Here is a 14,251-nt window from a genome sequence, read left to right on the forward strand (position 1 = left end):
ATTTCATTTACTCCTCACAAGAACCCTAAAAGATAACTCCTTAAAGTGTTATCTCCATCTTACAGCTGAGAAAACTGGAAGGTTAAGTGATTTGCCTATAGTCACAAATTAGAGGCAGGATTTGAATTCAGTTCTTTCTTACTGTGGTTTAGTAGTCTATCCTTATGTGAGGGGAATGGAAAAGGCAGTAGACACACACAACCCTGTTCTCCTCCTCCAGTGATAGTGATTTCTAGTTTGGAAATGGAACATATCTCATAAAGAGTTTTAGCTTTGCAGTATGAGTATTTCTTACTTTCAGTGATGATAGGATGGGGGTGGGGTTTAAGGCCCCTTTGGGTATCTTCCCCATCTCTCCCCTCCTACCTCCCTAATTGTTGGGGTTTTCCCTACTGTTGGATTCCTGGCAGAGAAAGGAGGAAGGAAGGAAGAAGGATCAAGAGTTCCACTGGTAGGGGCAATAGGGCAGAGGGAGGCAGCTGAAAGTGTGCATGATGCAATGGTAGTCTTCCCTTCTGGCCCAGCATAATCAGCTGTTGTCCACAGGAGCCTGAAAGTCATGGGATATTTAGGGACATTGGTAAAGGATCTCTTACCCAGTCACTCTTCTCTTCTGCTTAGAATTCATAGGGGTTCCTGGCTCATGCTGCCCCATCTCTACAGTTCGACTCAGAATTCTTTGCTATCCAGAAATAGCAAAGAATTATGTCTAGGGCCCTGGTCTAAGTACTGAAAGTGAGGTACAAAGAAAGATATCCACTGAGGCTCAACAAACAGTGGAGGGAGTGGCCTTAGGGTAAAATTCTAGGAAAAGGGAATACTTCTGGATTTGGAAGAAGAGGAGGGATATAACTGTGAGAAGGAGGCAACCAACAATGGCAAGATGAAAAAAGGAAGATGATTCTGATGCAATGTAGAACAAGGAGATTAGCTTGGCTGGAGTGACTGCCCCTCTGCATCAAAGAATGAGGTACAAAGAAGGAAACTGAGGCCAAACGTGATATTAGTGTGAAATGAGGGCTTCTTTATTCCCCAGGGCCTAGGGAGAGATGGCTAGCTCGATAACCTGTCTCTAAGAGAAGAGCCTGAAACAAAAGCCACCAAAGTTAACCGCTCACAAACAGGAAGGGGGGTGGGGAGGATAATCTTCTTGAGAGGAGAGGGTAATTGAGGCTCCTCTATACCAAGAACTTGGAATGGAGTAGAAACAAGTCTGGAGAAACAAAACCAAGCCCCCAACCCCAGGTGTTGGAGGCCCTGGGAAGAGGAGTCAAATGTGGAGATGAAGGGGAGAGATTCCTCAAGAGCCCCTGGCAAGTTGCAGTCAGCATGTAATAACAAGTGGGATCCTGGGCTCTGTATCCCCAAGTTCTTAAGTGGAAAAGTGCAACCCAACTCAGACAGGGAGGAAAGTTCCTGCAATCTTTAGAGATCTTCAGAGCAGGAGAGACCATATCTCCATTTTTATCCAACCAGGTGCTCAGAAAGTCATTCCCCCCAACTTTCACCCCATTCTCCTCATTTTTTCCCCTCCTATAGAGACTCTGTGACTTGTGAGATTGCCATGGCACTGTTCTACTGATATGGTTGATTGGTTAAGACCATAAAAGGCCAGAAATGGAATTATAAGAGTGTCTAGTTGAGCCTCCTAATTTTACAATGGTGTCAGTTGAGGTCTAGAAATGGGAAGGGACTTGCCTAAGATGATGCAGCTATCTGGGCATAGAATCAGAAATAAAATTCAAATTTCTTGACTATCCATCCTGGTCTCAACTATACTACTCCAAGGGTCAGACTAAACCTGAATATTCATAGATCAGTATTTTGGATCCTTTTTTTTTTAATTTTTTTTATTTAATAGCCTTTATATGTTATATGTATGAGTAACTTTACAGCATTAACAATTGCCAAACCTCTTGTACCAATTTTTCACCTCTTACCTCCCACCCTCTCCCCCAGATGGCAGGATGACCAGTAGATGTTAAATATATTAAAATATAAATTAGATACACAAGTATTTTGGATCCTTAAAGACATCTGCACCAGCCACCTCCTGAGATTCATTGTCTGGGACTCTGTAGCCAGCAGATGTGAGAAGTAGGAGTTGCCTCAGGAAGGGTCTTCAGTGGCATTTCCCTAAGAATCAGAGTGGGGAGAGTTAGAAAAGCTCTAGGTCTGCTTGGGTGACCTCATGTATATCTGGGGAAACTGGGCCATCTTCCATGGGAGTTGGACACTGCTGCTGCTTTAGATGTGTAAATGTGTAGGGCTTTTGCCCTTTTTGCCATAGTTTCTATCCCAGTACTCCCATCCAGAGTTCAATTCCCTCAAAGGAATCAAGGAGGAGAAAGAGGTAGAGTCATGGGCCCCTGAACCCTGCCTAGCACACTGACCTACTTTATATCATCACAGAGTCATGGAAAGGACCTATGTATTTTGTCCAATCTTGTTATTTTACAGAGGAGGAAACTGAGGTCTATCAAGATGAAGTTATTTATTCAAGTTTACACTGTAATGTAACTTGTAGTAGTACACTGTAGTAGTAACTTGAAGAGCCAGGATTGGAATTCAGGTCCTCTGAAGTTATTTATCCAAGTTTATATTGGTATTACTCGAAGAGTCAGAATTTGAATTCAGGTCCTCTGATGCCAAAGTCATCATTCTTTACACAATAGCACAAAGATTGAGTTGATTTTGGGTAAGGTCTACTCAGGAAAATGTTGCAAAGAAGAGACAGACACTGGAAAGTAGTAATGACATCCCTCTCATTTCCATTTTGGAAAATCCTTGTCTATCAATACATACTTTAAAAAAAAAGTTTTATTTTTTTCATTACATAAATATCATTTTCTAATAATACCACCCCACTCCCCATTCTACCAGTTGCTTCAGTCCTGTCTGACTCTTTATAATCCCATAAACCTCTGTCCATGGGGGTTTCTTGACAAAGATACTAAAGTAATTTGCCATTTCCTTCTTCTGTGCAGACCTCGAAGTTCAATGACTTGCCCAGTTTTGGAGTCTGGATTTGAACTCAGGTTTTCCTGACTCTAAGCTCAGCACTCTATCCACTGCACCACCTAGCTGTCTCCCTCACAATAGAACTCTCCCTAACAATAAAAAAAGCACAATTATGGAAAACAAACTGCTCATTGATGATATCAAGACAATGTTCTACACTTGTAGTCCACAAGCTTCCTAGCAAAAGAAGGGAAATATGTTTCATTCAATCCTCTCTAGGCAAGATTGAACATTATATGAATCTACCAGTGCATTCTTGGATATAGTGGGCTTTAAGAAAAAAGGAAACAAACCAAGGGGAAAAAAACTCTGTGATGCCGTTGTTCCCCAAAGGGTCCACCGTTTTCCCATCCCAACTAACCCCTAATTGCTAGGAATTATAGAGTGTTTTAAGGCTTGCAAAATACTTATACTGATCTTACTTGATGTTCTATGATTTTTTTCCCCACAACCCCTCCCTCAGGAATAAGCTATTTGGGGGATATCACAGGGTGGAGGTAAAGAAGCAAAGGGTCCACGATCACTGTGTTCATTTCCTATCTAATGTATGGCCTTGTGCCTGTGTCTGTTCCTTTCTGAGCCTCAATTTTAGACTCCACAAAATTTGTGTCTTATTTTCTTTCCCCAGAGCTGAAGAGATAAAAGAGATCCAACAAAGAAGGCAATATTAACCAAGTTACCAAATAAACTGAATAAATAACACTGAAATGTTATTTCATAGAGTGTGGGGAAATTACCGGTGACCATCTCCCAAAGACAGCTGAAACTGGAATGGGAGGGACAGAAGTTAAACAGAAGTAGGGGGTTATGGGGAGGTTGGATGGAATGGTATCTTAAAGGAGTTTGCAGAACTGTTCCAAAGACAGACGACCCACTTCCCACCCTCTCTCAAATACACTCCTTCCTCATTTTAAATATACAGATATTTATCTTGTTGAAGGGAGAGGACAAGAATGCAGGTGGGAAGGAGGTTGTGGGGGTCTCTGACTGTGGCTTCCCCAGTTAGAATGGGACAGGAGGCTCAACAATCCATAGCAACAGCTCAGCCCAGGAGCTGGAGGCCGTTAGAAAGTGAGTCAATTAGAAAGTGCTTGAAGCAGCATCCCAGCCCCCCTGAGCCAAACCTCAAAAAGATGAAGTGAGAAAGGCTACTTGGGGAGGGTGGGGAGGGCCCTGGCCCAGAGCCTGACCCAGCCAAATAAGGGCAAAATGGCCCTAGTGCTCCAATCCACAGCCACCTGCGTGATGCGTCACATGGGGGGGCCCTGCAGCTAGAGAGGTGCAGAGCAGAGAGGCAGCCAGGGAGGAGCTATGGGACCAGTCAGGGGTGTGAGGGGGCTGGGGGTGGGGAGAGTCAGCATTTGTGTGTGAGAGAGGATGTGAATGCATGTGAAAACATGTTTGCGAATCCCTCCCCGACTGGGTGTGTGAAACATCCAGCAGGCCCTCTGATCACAGTTGCCTAAAAATGCCGGCTAGTATGTGCATGCATGCTTGGAATGAGGGGATCTCTCCCACTTTGGAATCCTCAGAAGCTCAGTCCACATTGCATGAAATGAAATCAGAAGGGCAGCTCTGTCTAGGGTCACTTGGATAAATTACTTAATTTCCCTGAACCTCAGTTTCCCTATCCATAAAATACTGAATGTCCTCTGAGGTATTTTCCTACTCTATTATCAACCAATCAATCAATCAACAAGTGCTTACTATAGGCTAGATACTGTACTGTGAGTTGAGATATGATCCTATGTCCTGGGGCTCAGTTTCATTCCCTATAAAATGAAGTGTTTGAACAAAATGACCTCTTTAGGTCCTTTCCAAGTATAAATCCAGTGTAATTTAAAAATCCTAAGTAATCCTACATCCAGAAGGTAAGGTTGGGACATGGGGATGATTTTTTTCCTTTATCCCTCTAATTGTAGACCCTGGAGAACAATATGCTAAAAATCAATGGGGAGAGATAATGGCTAGGTTGCCTGTGAGCCCAGAATCTCTGAAAAGATCATCTTATTCCTTCCTCTACCATCTTCACACAAGCTTCTGTCTCCAGTTTATCTGGAGGGGATAGTTAATTTAATTAGGTTCTAGAGAAAGGAGTCCCTGGGTAGATTTCAGGGGGTTCATGAACTTGGATGGGAAAAAAAAATTACATCTTTTTTTCCTCTACTAACATCTAACTGAATTTTAGCATTTCCTTCAATTATTTAATGATCCTAAAAAGGGATCTTGTAGGTTTTACCAGCTGTTCAAGGGATGAATCCATGATCAAAAGAAGAAAAAGAAAGCGTTAAGATTCCCTGATCTAAGGGGTAGAGGAATTGGATATAGGTAGATAGATCTCCCTTCTTTCCAAAATATCTCTTGAAGAGATGTCCCCTCTGCTCTTCAGCATCTCTACAGCCTGCCTTCTCAATCCCTCATTCTGTGGCCTGTTTCCTTCAGGGGCAAGAGAACACATTGGCCACTTTCTTTAGACAAACTTTATTTATAAATATGATTTGCCAGTGATTTCATCCTGATTTCCCTCAGCCCTAGAAAATCCTAGCTCCTTCCCTCCTCTTCCCGCCTCCCTATAGAACTATAACTACAGGGAAGATAGGACTGCACTCTCTCCCCCGAGGCTCCACCCCATCTCCCCACCCCTCCCGGGGGTGCAGTGCTGAGGAAGTGAGCTCAAGGCTTCGGTAAAGAGAAAGCACAAGTTTGGTTTGCCCCACCCCCACTTCTCACAGTCCTTGGAGACTGGGGAAGGAAGGGACAGTTGAAGAAAGGGCTATTGGGATGTCTTGGGGCGGGGGGAAGATGGCTTCTCCATCTCCCCCAAGTCCTGGATCCCCAAAGAAGTCAGAGCATAAAAAAAAAAATGAAAAACGGACTCTGGACGACCAGTTTTCACTCCTTTCCTTTCTCCTTTCTGAGTTTCACTTGGGGCACTCAGGGCCCACCCTGTTCTCACCCCACCTGACAGAAATGTTAAGTTTGCATTTCTTTCTCTGCCCCCTGCCCAATCCCCTGAGATGAGGTGACAGTTATACCCCTCCCCCATTTCCTGTATATGCTTCCCCCATTTCTCACTTCCTTCCAGGTATTTCCCATGAGGCAGTTTGAGTAGGGGTGGGGGGTGCCAGGTGCCAGGTTTGGAGGAATGAACTGAGGGTAAGGAGGCCTTCTGGGAAGAGGCTGAGCTCAGGCCTTGGGCAGGCAGGAAAGGGTCCTTACCCCAGGCATTCATCCCAGTCTTCAACCTCAGCAGGTGCGCCTCGCTTACAGTGAGACTGACCCATTTTGCTGGAGACTATTAGAGAGCTAAGGGAGTTAGGGAGGTATCAGTTCTCAAAGTGGGTTCCACCCACGCCTTCTGCTTCCCCCAGCTTGTGGGAATGCTCTTCTGACTCCAAAATTCATGTTTTCTGCACAATGAGACACTGTGTGTTCTAGAACTTAGCTCCTAAAGTTGAAGTTATTGAACAAGCTTTCCAAAAAAACTCCCTCTGAGCTTCCCAAAAAAAGCTTTCACAAAACCCACGCATGCACTCTGCTTCTGAGGTTATCCACCAGAGTTTTGGGAACTCTAACATAATTCTTAAGCCTGGTTATCTGGTTTCCCCAGCTTATCACAGTTTAGTCAAAACAAAATAAAAAGAAGGAATTAGGAGACAGAAAAGTGAAAGATGACAGCTAACATAAATGGAGACAGAAAAGGGAAAAAATAAATACAACTGTTTTACTCCATTAGATAGATAATAAGGGTTAGAGCTAGGAAGGACCTCAGAGATCCTCTAAGCTAGATTCTTAACAATGACATTGTCATACCAAAAAAAAAACAAAAAGCTAAATTATTAGAAGAAATTTGGTACAGTGGATAGATTACTGACTTTGGAAGAAAAGGTTCAAATCCTACCTTTGATACTTACTCTCTAGGCAACCCTCTGTGGGACTGAATTTCCTCATCATTAGAAAACAAAGGAATTGATCTCTAAGGTCAATCAGTCAGTCAACAAGACTTTATTAAGCACTCGATATATGCCAGGTACTATGCTAAGCTCTAAGACTATTATACTATGTTCAAAAGCCATTGTTTATAGAGGGAGGGAGATGTGTGATCAGCCTTCAAAAGATTGCTATCAGAAAAGTCAGAACAAAAATTCTCAGTGTTAGAATGGGCACTTGTCATTTGGAATACTCATTCATGTGGAATAGCTCATTCTCAGTTGCTACCTGATAAAGAAGGTGCAGATATCATGATTTAAGTCATGGTCCTTGCTCTCACGGAGTTTTCAATCTAGTTTTGAGAAAGAGAGGGTGGAGGAGGAAGGGAGAGGAAGGGAAGGAAAAGAGAAAGGGAAGAAATGAGATGGGGAGAAGAGGGAGAGAAGAGAGGCAGAAAGGGAAAGGAGAGGAGAGAAAGAAAAATGAGAGGAGGAAAGTAGTAGTATAGGAGGAGTGGGACAAACAGAGAGGGAAAAGGAGGAGGAGAGGGAGGAAAAAGAAACAAGAGAGAGGGAAGGGAAGATAGAGGTGGACAGAGAGGGGTATGTGTGTGTGTGTGTGTGTGTGTGTGTGTGTGTATAACTGCCATAGTGAAATGTAGAGCTGATCAAGACAGGTCCAATGCCTTTAAGGTGGGAAGCTGCAGATGGGAAGGAAGAATGTAGAAAAGAGAAGGAAACAGCTCCTTGGGGAAGTTGTTCACAATCACAATATCAATCGGGGAGCCAGACAGGTGCAGAGAAAATCAGTATTCCAATCCTTTAAATGGGGACTTTAAATGTGGTCTGCAAAAATGTCCTGATTTTGTTCACTATCTTCTGTCAATTTTTAAATAGAAACAAACAAGTGAGGGTGCTAGGTAATCACATAATGGAAAGTAAAGGAAGAGATGGCCAGTGTGAGCCTGATCAAGCTCATGGTGAAATGTAAATTTGAGGACTTTCTGCTTTATTCCATATTAGTAGGCAAATTAATAATACCAGCTCATATTAATACAGGGTTTTCAAGCTTATAGAAGGTTTAAAACAGTTCATTTTAACAATGAGAAAACTAAATTTCAGAAACACAAAATAATTTGCCTAGCATCCTCCAGCTAGCGAAGGTCAAAACAAACTTAACCACAGATTCTCAACTCATTTTGTGTGTGTGTGTGTATTATGGACTCCTTTGGCAGTCTGGTAAAGACTATGGACTCCCGGGAGTCATATTTTTAATGTATAAAATAACAACACAATGCTTCACTTTTTTTTCATCAGTATAGCTAATGTGGAAATGTGTTTTGTATGACTCCATATGAGATATATTGCTTGCCTTCTCAATGGGTGGGGAAGGGAGCAGGAGAGAAACAATGTGAAATTCCAAAATTTTTAAAACGAATATTCAAAAAAAAAGTTCATAGATCCCAGGTTAAGACTCCCTTTTCGAGGTCCAAGTCTTCTGATTCTAAGAAGAGTTTTTTCAATCTAGAATCTAGAAAGTTTGGAGTTTTGATCATACTGTCTCCAATTTGAAACATGAAAATCCTTTTCATTTCATGACAAACTTTTAAGTTGAATTTTCTATACCTCAATTATTTGGGATAATTCCTAGGCAAGAAAAACAACACTTGCTATGGTATCAGAGAACCTAGATTCAAATCTTGCTTCTGACACTATGTGACCTAAGGCAAATTAATTAACCTCTCCATAGCCTGTTTCCTTATTGCTGGAATTAGATGGCTTCTGAAGAATCTTTTAGCTCTTGATCATATGACCTCAAGAATTATGTTTTATTGTGCAACATGATAATTGTGGAAATATGTATAGAATTGCATGTTTAATATATTGGATTATATGTCATCTAGGGGAGGGGGAAGGGAAGGGAGGCAGAAAAAAAATTGGTTTTGCAAGAGTAAATGTTGAAAACTATCTATGCATATATTTTGAAAATAAAAAGATTTTTTAAAAATTATGTTTTACCATTATGTCATGATCGACTTTCATAGCCTTAGCTTTTCTTAACAATACAATGACCTAAGACAATTCCAAAAGTCTCATGATGGAAAATGCTATATACAACCAGAGAAAGAACTGTGGAGTCTGAATGGAGCTCAAAGCATTATTTTCACTTTTTTTTTTAATGGGTTTTCCCTTTTGTTTTGATTCTTCTTTCACAAGATGACTAATATGCTTAATATGATTACATATTTATAACATATCAGATTGTTTTTGTCTAGGGGAGAGGGAAGGAGCAGGAAAGGGAGGAAGGGAGAAAAAATTCGGAATTCAAATTCTTATAAAAGTGAACGTTCAAAACTATCTTTACATATTTAATTGGAAAAAGTAAAATGCTATTATGTGGAGAGAGGAAAAGAATTGTGTTTTACTTACTATCAGACTTTAGTCCAAGCTATGGATAAGTTGCCTGTTATAAAGCATCACTCATGCTTTCTTATACACAGTGCAGTTGCAGCTGTGGAGACTAGGTAAGAGAAAGTCAGCGTGCCATGCAACAGGAAGAACAGACTACGTTCAGAGGGCCTGTGTCCAAATTCTAGTGCTTGCTACAACTCATGGGACCATTAGATCGTCCTTTAACAGGAGAGAGGCAAGTGGAATCATGTCAAGAGGAAGACAACCTGGAAATTGCTTGCTGGTCTGTATGAATGAGGCAGGTGGACCTTGTAATCTCTCAAGTGCTAAAATCCTTTCCTCATAAGAACAGAGTGGCCGTTGGTCACCGAGATCATGGACCTAGAAATGTTTTGACCTTCTGCTTCCCATTATTTCTGGTGCCCCCAAAGGCCAACATGTGCCAACCTTTTGCTCACTCATCAGATGCAAATCTCTCCCCAGGGATGGCAGGTTGCTACCTCTGGACAGAATTCTATACCATGCGGCCTGGGAGCTCCCTTGAATGGGCCAGGATCGAATGATGGTGGAAGAGACCCAAGACTAGAGTAGTGGTAGGTGGCTCTCCCCCACTCTACAGAGTTCTAGGAGAGAACTCTCAAAGTAATACTAAAACTGTACAGGCCATCAAAGTGAAATGGGGAGATAGGCTGCTGGGAAAGGAAGAGAGCAGGCAAGAGGAAGAGAGAAGATTATAGTATAATGGAAAGAGAGCATTGGCTCTCCATGATCACAGAGGTTGCTTAACTTCTCTGTACCTTAAGTTTCTTTTATCTATGAAGTGAAAAAGATAACGAGGTTGCTTTAAATTCTGTGATCCCTCAAATCCAAGAGTCCCATGGTTTAGGTGGGCAGAAAATGAGAAAAAAGGTAGTAATGAGATTAAACTGTGGACTATGGCAAAACAGGCGGCTTTCACGCTCACAATGGGAAAATAGCCATGAAGGCAAAGTGAGAACTTGGTAAGCTGGAAATAGGTCAGAAACATGGGACTGCAGTCTCCGGCACTTTAATCTCCCAGTTCAACTTCTGTAGGCCAGGGGGAGGTAATGGATGGGGTCTCAGGGGCTAGTCCCCTTTTACCCAGACCTCAGAGCTGCAGTGCAGCGCCTGGCCCCCATTGGGGAGGGTGGGAGAGGAAGTGGTTTGTCTCTCTGGGTGTACAGAGACTCCAGCTTAGCCAGAGTGGGGGCCGGAAAACAAAAAGCAAAAGCTCCTGCAGTCCAGAGCCCCCCACCCTCCCATCCCTGGCAGGGTCGACTTTGAGGAAGGCAAAAGACAAGGGAGGGCAGCAGTCCACTGACCCTATAGGGAAGAGGGGTCTTCCCCTTCCTCCCCTCCCCCCAGGGTGCTCACTCTGTGTGGCTTTCGCTTCCTGCAGGGCTGACAGTTAGGGCCCCGACGCAGCACAGGCTGAAGCAACCCAGTGTGGTTATTTTGGGGAGGCCTCCGTGCTCTGCTGTGAGCTACTCTTCTTGCCTTTCCCGCCACCTTCCACCCCCACTCCCCCCCCTCAACTATTTCCATTTTCTGGGTCAGACATACATCTTAGAAGAGTATTTGTAGCTGGGGCTTTCCAAGGGGGTTTTGAGAAAACCAGAGAAAGCTGTTCACTGACATTCAGCACTTGCCTCATCCCTTCCCACCCTTTTTGCCCAATTAGCTAAGCATTGGCTGACAATCAGTTCATCTGGGAGAATTTAAATTTTCTGCCTTCCTAGCTCTCCTAGCACCCTCTTTGTTAACTGTAGTTCACAATCCCATATGGGATTTTGTAACATTATGGGGGCCCCCATAATCAGTTATCAGCACAATTTGATTTATATACTTATTTTATATACCTACACACCCAGGATTACATAAAAAATTTCTAGAGCAAAAAGAAAATGGAAATTTTCCATTAATTTGGAAACTAGTGGAAAAAGTTTTTCCTGTCCTAACAGACCTTGGCATGCAAATAAACTTTTCTCAAATGTTTTTTAATTGCTCCCACCTCTGTGGGAAGAAGTTTCTCTCCATCACTTTTAATTTCCTTCACACAGCTTTGGCTTAAAAAATTTGTTACATGTAAAAAAAATTTAATATTCATTTTTTCCAAATTCTTTGTCCCTCCTGTCCCTTCCCAAGCCATTGATTGTATTGATTATACATGTGAAGTCATATGAAACATGTCCACATCAGCCATGTTGCGAAACAAAACATACGGAAAAACACCTGAAACAAAAATGAGTTTGAAAAATATGCTTCAAGCTGCATTCAATTCACCAGTTATCTCTCTGAAGGTGAGTACCATTTTTCATCGTGAGTCCTTTGAAATTGTCTTGAAACATCAGCCGTTTTTGAGTGTCTTGAAGGCAAGAACTGTCCATGATTGTATCCCCAGAGCCTGGCATAGTGCTTTACAAGTAGATACTTAAGATTTGCTTAGTTGAAGAGTGACTGCAGTTCAGATTTCTGTATCCTGGCAGGCTATCATGGGCTCTGGGAAGCTACTGGGGTGTTTGCTTCATAAACTCAAGGAGGGAGGGAGTAGTGCCCAATTCTCTGTGACCCCATTTTGGGGTTTTCTTGTCAGAGATAGTAAAGTGGTTTGCCATTTCCTTCTCCAGCTCATTTTATAGATGAGGAACTGAGGCAAATAGGATTTAAGTGACTTGTGTGGGGTCACACAGCTGATGAGTGAGGCCAGATTTGTATGCAACTAGATAAGTCTTTGACTCCAGGGCTGGCACTGTCCACTACGCCACCTAGCTACCCTTTGGGGAAAGAATTATTAAATTCAGTAAATGGTGCCAGTAAAGAGTGGAGGATATGAGACTATTTGAAGAAGTCACGCATGTCAAATGTTGCCGTTTTGATATTTTTAACTACAGTAAAACATTATGCTTAACTCAGTTTAATAAGGGTACCTACTACAGATTGAAGGTCTTATACATTTAAAACTCACTTTTAAAATGTTAACTTTAAATTGATTACATTCTTTGTACATCACCTGGATTTCCCAATATATCACAGTGCCAAAGGATCAGAGATCTACAGGCAGAAAGGATTATACCTCAGCGACCTTCCACATGTGGGGAAACTGAGGCCCAGAGTTAATTGACATTGTCACACAGGGACTACCCCTTTCCCCCAACTCATTCCAAAGAGTCATCCCAAAAAGGAGAGGGGAAAAAATTCAATTTTTACATTTTAAAGTCTGACATTATATGGAAGGGTTCACATTCATAGTCCCAAAGGACAGAGGCAACAGGGTTTCCAATCCTTTTCACAGCATTCAGGCATTCTGTTGTTTTTCCATTTATATTCTAACCATTTTGCAGTTTTCTCATTTCTCAATGCTTCGCTTTGTATAATATTCAGTTTATGTCCCAACTAGTTAAACCATTTCATAATTGATAGGCATGTTTTTCCTGTTGTTACTACAGAAAGGTGCTGCTAGAAATATTTTGGAATATATGTAGGGCATTTCTTTTTATCACTTGGTCTCTTCAGGATGTTCAGCAGTTGAATCTGTGGGTCAAAGATAGGGATTTTTTTTTGTCACTTTCTTGGCACAATTCTAAACTGCTTTCCAGAAATTCATAGTTCCACTAGCGGTATATATATGCTTTCTAGAACTCATTTTTAAAACCGATGCTGATATGATTAAATTCATTGAATTTATCTTTGAATTCATAGTAGCTTTTTGTTGTGTTTTCTTTTGCCTTTAAAAAAGAATTCTTACTCCAGAAGTTTAACCACAGTACTAGATTCTAATCTTCTCAGTCCTTAGTGAACTTTATGAAATAGGAGCCATCCGGGTCAAGGCCTTCCCCAATTATGAGAATTAACACATCTGGTCTTTTTGCCACATCAGGCTCTCAGAGTATTACCTGCCTAAGAAGGCAAAATGACTCATTAGCAACCCCAAGTGGCCAATAAGGCACATACCTGTGGAGCCCTTACTAGATAAGGCCTCTGGAAGTTATTGTTTCAACAGTCCAAGGCCCTTGAAATGTAAGACTTGAACAACAGTTGACATTAGCTGAAGTATTCTAAGAGAAGGGAATAGGATAGCATCAGGAGGTTGGAATCAGCATGTAGAAAACCAAACGACCAGGAGCCAACAGTCTGTTCAATCCTAAAATGAGATAGCTATAAGACCAGCAGGTGGCAGTGACTGGTTTAAAGCTGCAAGAAAATAAGTACTGTAATAAACTATGTGCAGCTATAAAATCATCAAAGGAAATGAATGCTAAGGTCTAATCATTTTTCTAAATGGGAAGAGCTATACTGATGTGACAATCATTCCCTAACTTCTGGCTCATCCTGCTTGTGAACAGTTTCCTAGGAAAGTTAGATGGGCCTGGATTAAGCAGGGAAACTAGGTTACCATAGTGTAGCCTTAATCACACATAGTTAGTTATAGGGTCTTGGGAAATATCCTAGCTCTATACTAGATATCACAGTTATAATATTCTATAAATTGTCTAATTTTATATTTTTCCCCCTCATAGCTAGTAAGAACTGGCTTGAGGAAACTGAGAAAAGGTGGGGGGGGGGAGAGGGGTTTGGTCAGATGACAGGGCCAGGATTGGTAAGAACTGGGAATTCAGTTTCCAATAAGGATGATTCCTAAGAAGTTTTTTGAATTGTTAATTTGAATTACTGAGATCAAAGTATAGCAGATACAAATGGAAAGCTACTTGACTTGATTCAAGGTGCTATTTAGACCAATTGCTAGTCCCTAGCAGGTTATACTTTTCTTGTTAATACTGATTGGAATGAGATGATAATTTTAGAGAAGAACATCAAGATTACACCATTTTTACAAATAAAGAACTGAGGCCTAGAAGTACTAAAATGAT

The sequence above is a fragment of the Sarcophilus harrisii genome, chromosome 4 (genome assembly GCF_902635505.1).
Source record: "Sarcophilus harrisii chromosome 4, mSarHar1.11, whole genome shotgun sequence".
Lineage (NCBI taxonomy): Eukaryota > Metazoa > Chordata > Mammalia > Dasyuromorphia > Dasyuridae > Sarcophilus > Sarcophilus harrisii.